Raw genomic sequence first — 11,251 nt, 5'->3', positions numbered from 1 at the left:
GCATCAGTGTTAATTTATTGAACAACTTTTAAAATTCATATGCACTATGGACTTCCAAAAGCACATAGCATATAAACTGCTTTGGAAATTGTGTATTGACAAGTTCATAACTTCTTATCTCTATATATTTAAATTAAGACTTCAATAAATAAACCAGTAAATGCATTTATTATTAAAAAGAATTTTCTTTAAAAATTCAAATCTTAACTTATTAAAAAATATAATAAAAGACTTTTTGTACTTTAGTATGCAAGAATTAGATTGCTTGACCTCTGTTTTAATGACTTAATTAGCTGTACTAAAGCCCAGCTGGGCCTCTGCTGACAACATAGCTAGATATTTCAATCAAGCAGTGTTATGGAGAATAAGTAATAAATGCTACCTTGTCGCCATACAGTCCCAAACCATAGTGCTTGCTGGTAATGCTAAATTTGATCAGTATGCCTCATATTTCAATTAGTCGTGGTCTGAATCCTTAAAACTGTGTAATGTGTATGAATTCCTGATACCAGATACAGAGTCATAGGCTCCCACAGTTAGAGGCATTGAGTTTGCTTTTATTAGCGGCCAATTAATGGCAAAAATCTGCATTGCTTTTAAAATTTATAACCTCCCTTCCAGCTGCATCCACTGCTCTGCTTGACAGTATACAACCAGATCCGTCTCACTGTCGTGAGTCAAACAGCTGCAAACTGTACTCTGTCCACAGAAGGGAAAAATCCTTTCATACAGAAGCTTTTTCAACCTCTTAGAAGTTCTTTTCAAAGCTCAGCAGCACTAGGCACTTTGCGACAATGAGCGATTTAATACAGAGAGAAAGAAATCTACACCAAGGTAGCCTCTTGGGATGTGCTTGGTTTTCAAACGGAGTGAAACCCTACCATTCCCACACCACAGAAGGGCAAGCAAAGCCACTTCTCCTGACCAAGGCTAAGAAAATATAAACATATAAAACCTGACCCTCATGCAAAATTAACCCATTGAAGTCTATGTAGTCATTAAACAAAGTGGTATGACACGAGTTTAATAGGAGTAACTTACATAAAATTTTGGTATTCAAATTTGTGTGCTTAGACCTTAGGTGCTTGTCTAATAAAACATTTTCGGGAATCGCATTCCCATCAAGAAGCAGTTTATTGCATACCTCAAGATTTCTAGACACTATTTTTAGGAACCAGACTCTTCTGACATATGATCAGACAGGAGATTTCGGAGTGGTCAGATTTAGTAACAAAGCATTATTGCTTTGTATATTGTCAATTCTTGGCTTTCAAGACTATAAGGGGAACAGAGCAGCTTTATGGCATTATACAACATATGTGACCCTATACCTACTCTCCTTTGTGAAGTATGCAATATTTTACAATAGAAAATTCAAAATAATATTTTGGAAAAACAAGTTTCTTCATTTGGTTTTTCTAAAAATTGGCAAATTTTAAGATAAATATTTTTGTATTCTTCTATTTTACAACATAGGTACTAATGTAATTTCCCTGGGGAAAAAAATGTAAAAACCACTAACGCTAGTGCATGTATTCAGATAATACAAACTGCTGCCATGGTTGTTTAAAAACAATAAATTCATATTTTATAAATTTCAACTGCTAATAGCCAGCATTCTTTCTAACTGCTTAAATAGTGCAGTAAGACTTATAATGCCACTGTGAAATCATAAGCTAGGACTTCAAAGGCATTGTATCTGTTACAAATTTAATCTTCTCTGCTTTGTCACAACTGATTTCATCCCGGCAGCTAGGAGATGTGACATGACAACATTCTTGTTGTCCTCCACAACCTGAACCAAGCTGCTAAATACCTGCCTGGTGCCCAAGAATGAATACAATAATATTGCCTATGAAATCTCCAACAACTGCCCCAAAATGTGCAATTAGTCTGGTCCAGTTAATAGAAGGGGAGAAGCATGCTTTGCAATGTTCACAAATTGTAGGCATTTTAATGACAGGCAGAAATCTGTGCTTCATGTTATTCACCATACAGTGCCATGCTCATTGCCCTTAAACAGTATTATTCTTGCAATACTTTAAATGAATACATTTCACAATTATATGCTGCATGCTAATACAGATTTGCATCTCAAGTACATTTTTCCTACACGAGGAAATAATTCTCTCATTAAGTATTGCATTTCTTAGAAAACCAATCCTTACTGATTTTCATTTAAACACAGTGTTTTTGTCTTTGAAATAGCAATTTCAGATAGATGCAAGTGCCCACTGCTGCTTCTCGGCTACACACGACACACTGCAGGCAGGAGAAGTGCAGGCATTGAGATGAAGAGCTAAGCACATCTGTGTTCATGAAGCCGCTCCGCTAAGAAGCTAATGGAGCAAGGCACTGGAATCTCTCCACACACGGAGGCTTAATTACTAGCTATAAGGTTAACATCAAGTCAGTCATAATGAAAATAGTTAACTGTCAAGGACAATGCTATCACTATCCCTGATCACATGGACTTGGTAGTTAGATGCTATTTGTGGATGTGTGCATGTCTGCAAGGATCCATGTCCTGTAACAATACTGCATTGATAATGATGGACAAGACAACGCTTTGTATTCAAAACCTTCTATATCTGTAAATCCAATGCTCCTGGATCACTTTAACTGCATCATCTCTCTACATCCTTTAAATAATACTATAAAGCATTTTCTCCATGAATATTTAATTGCCCGGTTCCATGGTTTAAACCTGCCACCCAAGAAAAATAAATGCATAGAGAATTATGGCTATTATACTTCTATAGAAACTGCTGAGAATACTGGAGTTCCAGCCAGAGATCAGTGTTCTATGTGCAGTAAAGACCACTGCTAAAGTATAGGTGCTGAACACGAATCCTATGCTCGGTCTGACTCCAACAAATGTAACAGCCTAAACTGATGCCACAAGATAGCATCAAAAATTATGCCGTTTTGTTCATAGGAATTCTGTTCTTAAAAATAACAATCCAAAGATAAGAAAATACAGTTTTCTGGCAAATTTGAGAGAAAACAGAACATATGGGTTGTAAATATTCTATATTTTTAAAGAGATGACTTATTTCTATGGTACTTTTGGTTCCTTTAGTAGACAGTGACAAATGAATTGGCTAAAAATTACAAACGATGTTTAAGCACGTCCTTTAACCAGAATGGTGTGACACCATTGAAGGTATATTAACTTGTCCATATGCAGTCTACACTTGTGACTTTCCTCTGCCATTCATGAATTATGCAGTCATGCCTAACTCATGGAAATGAAAGTGCATTAACTGCCCACTGCCATGCATTGTCCCTTTCTATGTCCTTGTGCACACATTTCCACAGCCCATTATTCATTGAGGCATCTATGCAAGTGCAAATTCACACATACAATATGGAAAATAGTCACATATGAGCAAGTAGCAATGAGACTTTTATTTACAGATATATAGACTTCATTCCAAGTAATTAAAACTATCGAGGGGTACCTCTATTTCTTTTTATGAGTAACAGGTGGTAAACAAAACATACACAATAAACATAGCAATAGGGGAATTTCTTCACACGGGCTCTGAAACACAGAAAATGTGCCCTTCATTTTTGACAGGTTTTAGATTTTTTCACATTAAAAATATTACTGCTAGCATTTCTTAAAATCTTACTAAAACACTGTTTTATACTGCTGCAAATATGTTTCTAATTATTCCTTTTCTCTATGTACATTAAGATGTGATGCTAATTTATTCCTAGAAGAAACAATTATTTGAAACAAAACTTGGAGGATAAATGATCAATTCTTAGCCTTTGACTAAGAGCAGTTGTGGAAGAAACAAAGGTTTGATACTTTCTTCCTTAACTGCTGTACTCAGGTGACTCCTTGCAAACTCTGACAGGCTGGTTCTGAGAGTACACATTTGTTGGGAAGTTTTAGCCTCAAGTTTTAAGTTAGATAATACCAATGAGTACATCATTAACAAATATTTGTGAACCACCAAAAAATAAGACCTCCTTCTGATTAGCAGCATTTCTAGAATAAACAAAACTGGCCCCATTACAATAATTCTAATTGAATACAATGAATTTTATCAGGCATTCAGCTTTTTAATTTGTTTGTAATAAAGATTCCCTAAGATGTTGCTTCAGGCAATAAAAGCAGGATTTAATGACATGCAAAAGTAAAATACTTCCACAGCATTGATTCTAATTTGGTGGCAGAGCATCAAATGTCCATGTTTAGAATTTCCTATAAAAGTTAATACTGCAAGATAACACATTCAATGTATAATATATATACATATAATTTGAACATTTAATAGCAAAATTATTGTTGTGTAATCATCTATTCTCTGTTACATATAATTTAAAATTAAAACTGAAACAATGTGGTTCAGAAAGATTTTATTGGAGTAATACATTGAGGATAAAGTATGCAGCTAATGTCACAAATTACACAATATTTTTCAGAAAAGCACACTTTTTCTTCATGACTTTATGAGTTGTTTTTATTTTGTATTCTTTTTCAACTTTTTTAAATCAGCCACATTTTTTGCCTTCATATTTAAAAGAGTTTTACATAACTGTATGAAACATTATTAAATATTTTAAGTTGGTTTTGTTATATACTAAGTTCCTCTGTATTTCTCAATTTACAAGTAAATTTCATGATTCTCAAATTTTATAGAGATTAATAAAATGTGAACATTCCTCTCATCTTAATTAGACACCGTGACTGGAAAGCTAAAACACTGGCAGCCAGAACAAGATCAATTTCAAAATAAAAACAGTAAAAAATAAACAGGTGGAAATATTCTACATTTTAAGTTACATTGTGCAGAAAACACTTTGTCTCTCAGAGGAACTGTTCCAAAGATCCAGTTTCTGACAAAGTAAAACAGAAATAAAATGTGCTAATCCCCAGCATACCATAGTTTCATGCCTTGAAGTTTTGATTCAACGAAATACTTTTGCTGAGTCAATAGACATTGCCAACAACAGTTTAGGATAAATACATTTTCATTACTATACAATTTATTCCCATCATAAATAAGGTGTGACCAGTAGAAGGCACTGTTACAATAAATATATACACACAGCTGCTCATCTGCCAACTTGTTGAAAATTCTGATAAGAGTTTTGCAAACTATTCACGATACAAGTATGCTTTTCACGGAGACCTCAAATTACAAATTTGCCCTGTAAATGTGAAGAAAAGCTCATTCTATAAGTCCTTTTGTGTCATTTTTATTCGAGGTTCAGCCGTTTACAATTTTATGGTCCTCCTTTTTAACTTCCTTACTTTACTTCACAAAAGAATTATTATATGGTCACACTTACCGCCTTCAACACTGCATTTAAAGGACGTTGCTCTCTTGAGAAATGACTCCCGACTGTTGAGGAGTTAGAAATTCATACAGGCTGCTTCAAAACAAGCATCTAGTTTCAATCTGGTTAACCTTTCGAGGTTTGATCATAATTTGCTAGTGCATGCAGGATGCTCTTTTTAATGGAACTGCCTGGACAACCAAAAACACCTCTAATTAAATCTCTGTCGAACAGACAGCTAACGATGTTGTTTAGTGTTCGTATACAAAAATCTCTTGAATGCCTCTCCAAGTTTACAAAATCCATGTTAAAGGAGCCAGCACTGCAAAAAAAAAAAAAATGTTACGGCATATGTTTGGATTTTTGTATTTCAGAGTCCTGACTACTTTATCTGAATTAGATTTAGAGCTTTGTTATGTGTGATAGTTATGATAATATGATCACTGAAGGCATGGAGACAGGGAGATTCAAATCCCTGTGAAAATCCCTTTCTCTATTTCCTACAGCTGCTGCAGCACTTTAATATCTGATAGAATGATGAAAAAGAACAGGCCGAACTCCAGTTTTAATAAAAATTTTAACAGGTCTACATATAGTTATGAAAAATGTTATTTGCAATGCCAATTTTTAATAAAATTTTCTTAAACCAAAGAAAAAATCCCCAAGGGGAAGCTGATATGAATGTGTTTTTCATATGTACTGTTTAAGGATCTTTAAAGGTTAGGAAAGTGACTGATAAAGTAAGTTCTGGTCCACACAACACAAACCAGAATGTACTTGCACTTTCCCATTTTAATCAAATAAATAAGCAAAGCTTTCGTTTTGTATATTGGATCAGAAACAAACATTATCATATTGCATAATCAATTTTATTTTTAGCTCTAAAACCTCATATTGTTAAAGAAACATCAAAGCCCGGCTACTATACACCAAAGTGTTCTTCTTTGGAGTTTTTAACACCAAAGAAATAATATATTTTTTTCAAGAAATAGAAATTTGGATTCTGAAAGGGTTTTTGCACTTGAGAAGTCAAAGGAAATGGGGAACGTTTATTTTCACAAGGGAAAATAAATACAACAGGTATTTGTATGAAATGAAATTGAATTGCGTTTAAGAACCTTAGGACTTCAAAGATTCTGCATAAAGAAAACCATACCAAATAGTGAACTTTCCATACAGTGGCTCTTCAGGCTTCCCTGCTCTATAACTCTGGGTATGATGATAACACTAAGACATAAGCCCTGAACCCTAACGTGTCTCTCATTACAGAAAACCGATATGAGGTATGTACAGGAGACCAGAAACACACTTTAATTTACCAATCTAACTTGGACCAGATTGAAAAATAACAAAACTTCATAACTTCCAACATGCAAACACAAACAAGGGGTTGAGTTTTAATCCATGAATATTATTACTACCAATAAAGGCAGTGTGCTCAAGTCAAGCACTGATTGGCTAGCACCATCAGCATTGTCATTTCTGAAAGGAAGGCTTGTTAGTACAACTCACCATGTGAAACACATTAACATCTATTAAAAGAATTTGTCAGACTTTTAGAACTCATGCTAGCTTATTCTAAAATTAGAGTCAGAAGGTCATGCGAATTCTAATGCAAGGTCTTTATTTTGTCATAAATAAATATTCACTTTTGGAAACATTAAGTTTACTATGAACTGAAATGAAAACAGTAGAATATGCACAAGTCATTGCTCAGAACTGAGAGCAATGTAACCATCTGAGGTATGTAGCCATCTCATTAGCCTTCAGGTCCTCTTGATCCAGGCACAAGGACTTGACAGCTATTGGTTCACACTACAGTTTATACTCCTACTGCTAACAACCTTTACAACAACTTTGCAATTCTAGAAGTAAATCAAAACAACCCAACTTGTTTACTTGGGTTTCTCTGTATGTACAGTTAAAGGGCACTTTTTAATAATATAGAGGAGCCAATGGACTTATCAGAGGTTTGAAAACTATTGGTAGAATCATGGTAACAAGAATGAATAAAAGCCAGGCATTGGTGGCACACACCTTTAATCCCAGCACTCGGGAGGCATGCAGGCAGACCTCTGTTAGTTCGAAGCCATCCCGGTTTACAGAGGGAGTTCCAGGACAGGCTCCAAAGAAATACAGAGAAACCCTGTCTCGAAAAACCAGGAAAAAAAAAGAATGAATAAAAAAGCCATTTATGGCTGTGACCATTTTCACACTTCATTCTTATATTAGGACTATGGTGGATTATCTTCAAACAAATATTATTTATCAGGATGTTGTAGACACACTAGGTAAGTTATACAAATAAGAAAAATAATTTAAATAATTTCTGAAACATTATCAGAAGTTTAAGCATTTGTTAACAAGATGTGTAAATGTACAAAAAAAAAAAAAAGAAGGTGGGACCTTATTCTAAAATGATGTTTCAGCATTAAGAATATCTTAAACTTCTATCTTTGGGAATATTCATGTCATTCAGAGTTGGTCATTGGATTTGTAATTGGAGTATGACGTTGGTGCAAACATGGCTAGTGGAATCTTGTCATTTAAACTGCTGTAAGAATTTATAAACTGAACAAGGGTGTGCATCCCAGCAGCTTGGAGATGAGCCAACACAACATTCCAATTGTCCTGGACAGCCTGAACTAAGCCATTCAATACCTGTCTGATGCCCCAGAATGAACACAATAAGCTATACAATGTCCTTTAAAAGAGAAGAATTCTTAACCTTTAAAAAGGCACGCCCAAGCTTTTTGTGGGAGTCCTCACAGAGGAAACGTAACATTGGCCGTGGTGCCATATCAAAGAGCATATATTTCTACATAAAAATATGTAATTATTCTAAAATAAGAAAACCGACTTTTGTTCAAATCAAATGAAATACTGAGTTAAATCTTAGTAAACTAGACATAAAGCAAAAATCTGTATTCTACAAACAATCTTCCTCCATTTTCCCACCCCGAAATGCTATTCAAATACAGATAAACAAATTTAATTTTAATTGGACACAATATAGAAGTAATATGCTACTTTTATGACACACACAATTTAACATCTTAACAAAATTCTATGCTGTTTCTGCAAGTTTTACCCTTCAATGTTTCAATAGTTGTTTTGGGTTCAATTTCACATAACCCCTTAGATAAGATAATCTGTGTGTGAATACTTTTCATAAATATTATGCATGTTAATTTTCATTTATATTTTAGTTACATGTCTCAAAATATTTAAAGATGCACAATTTGATGAAAAAATCTAATTACATAAAAAGTTTAGATTGCTACTTTTATCAAGGAAGTAGATGAAATATTATCTAAAATTATCTCATCGCATAATCTTGTTGCCCCTTGGTATCTACACAAGCTTGTAGCATGACTGATGTTTTTCTCTTCTAAAAATGATGGTAAAATAAATTACACTAAATATGAGCATTTACAGTCCCTCCACACAGTATCTTTATAAATAAGCACATTTGCATAAATATGGAGATGTGGGGAAAAGGGAAGAAATAAATTCCTCAATTAAACCTTTGTTTTTTTGTTCACTCGGAAGTAAGAAGTATGACCCATTTGTCCTTGCCTCCATAACAAATTAGTATGAGGTAAGGAATTGCTATATACTATACATGTTAATCAGGACCTAGGATTTTTTTTCCTCATTGAACCTGATCTCTATGGTCCTACTTCTTTCTAATTTCATCATTAAGTAGGTATACTTTTACTTTTATAAAATACATTTTTTTTAAATCTTGTAGACTTTTCTTCAAAAATTTCAGAAGTCAAGAGTGGTTGAGAGGTGGAAATCCTTGGTGCCTATTCCAAATCCCAGTATGACCAAGCCTCAGAAAACCAGTTGACTTGTGATGATTCACAAATGGGGTCATGTACATAGGGGAGCTCTCTGATTAAGTGTTTACTTATAGGTCCCTAACCACAAGGTCAAGACAAAAAAGCTGTGGGAACAGAGGAAAGTTGAGCTTAAGAGCCAATTGGAGATCAATCAGAGCTAAAGAAAGCAAAGTAGGCACATAGCTAGCATGTAACTTCCAGAGAGACAGTCAGAGTCTATTTCCATGTGTGTATATCAGACATGCAGATACGTAACACATAAACACAAACATATACACTAAAAGGACATCTTTAACATAAAGTAAAATATTAAATAACCTAGCTAAATTCATAAAGTTTATTTTAGAGCTATAAAAAGATTCATGGATTTATTTAAATGTATGCTATTTTAAAATACATCCACTCATAGAACATACACAGTGTCTCTTTTAAAGTTGGATACTACAGTAAGAAGTTGCCCTAAACTTAATATGCTTGTACAAATTAAACATATTTTTAACACAACAAAGTTCCTGCATTCCTACTGTGTGTAAGGCTTTTGCTAATATGTAATTTTGCCAACTTTTAATATTTTTTTAGTTTGTCACTATGAGACAATATATATCTGCATGTTTTCCTCTATAATATGCTTAGAGATTTATGTTTGAAAATGTTAAATCACAATGAATAATTCATAAAATAACATATGTGTTTTGCAAGATAACACAATACAACAGATCTGAGCTCACACCTGTTGAAGATACAGTTAAGGTTGTAAATGTAAAAATATAAAGTCTCTAGATATTTTCTTACTTAGTAACTTTTGAAAGAAAATAAAATGCACATTGTATGAAGGACAAATTATTTAAAAAAAACATAAATTGACATTATTTTGAGACAGGGTCTTACATGTTCCAGTTTGTCCTGAAACTCATTATGTAGTGGTGAACAACCTTGAACTTCTGATCCCCTGCCTCCATTTCCCCAAGTGCTGCTATTACAGCCAGGAGCCATCATATCAAGTAGTATGCATTGCTAGAGATCAAACACAGTGATTTGTGCACACTGGGCAAGCACTCTACCAACTAAGCCATATCCTCAGCTACAAATTCACCTTAAATGTCCATTTGCTTTGTTCTCAAAATTATTACCCTTCCCATACTAATTTCCAAGGACTCTTTGTCTGTTGAACTGCTGAGTTTCAGTTTAAGGTTCTCTTTGAGTTCTTTATAATATAAGGAAGTTATCCTTACATTTGGATGATGGTTGCAGATCCATTCATATTGTTCAGCTCATAGTTAATGTACTCATAGTTAATGTTCTATCACCTGAAGAGCCAGCCTACCCAGTACTGGGAGAGGAAGTTGAGCAATAAAATCCTCCTATATTTTCACCTATACAATAATTATTCATTCTTTACATACTGCCCTATTAACAATTTTAGAAATGTTGTTCGATTTCTAAAATAGTTCCAAAACTTTTAGTGTTCTATATCTATAACAAACTTTGACCTTAACACCCACATTTTAAACAGGGCTCTAAAATCAATATGGGTCAACTAGAATAAAGGGATACATTAATCAACCATTTGATTTAAAATACTTAAATCAATTTTCCACCAACAATTTAGGCGTAAAGTTACATTATTGGTACAGTATTGCTTAAAAGGAAAAATCATTCAGTGTAGAAGAGAGTTGCCTCTTCTTTTAAATGAGAAGGCAGATATTTTATAAATGGCTCTAAAGTCAAAGTTTTTATATTTCATTTTGAGTCAGGAGGGAGGGTTAAAGAATAAAGCAAAATTGTTCAGAAAAGAGAAAAGGTAGAAAGGAAAGAAAAGCAAAACAAGCTTCTTATTACGCCTGAACTATTTCAGAAGGGGAATGGGAGGATTTAGCAGTAACCACTAAGTCAAAGGACACTGCAATGCAAGAAAAACCCAAGCAGCAAAGATGGTGCTCTCCAAAGCCGGAAACCAATGCCCAGCACGCCAGACTTTTCATCTCTCTTTGTGGCTAGTTCCCTGTATTTCAACACCATTCCAACTCAACATCCATCACAACAAGTGCCTTCCACACAAACAATATTGAGTGACACCAGCTTCACCGCAAGTATTATATACTTAA

The sequence above is a fragment of the Cricetulus griseus genome (genome assembly GCF_003668045.3).
Source record: "Cricetulus griseus strain 17A/GY chromosome 1 unlocalized genomic scaffold, alternate assembly CriGri-PICRH-1.0 chr1_0, whole genome shotgun sequence".
NCBI lineage: Eukaryota > Metazoa > Chordata > Mammalia > Rodentia > Cricetidae > Cricetulus > Cricetulus griseus.
This window is presented reverse-complemented; position numbering follows the sequence as displayed.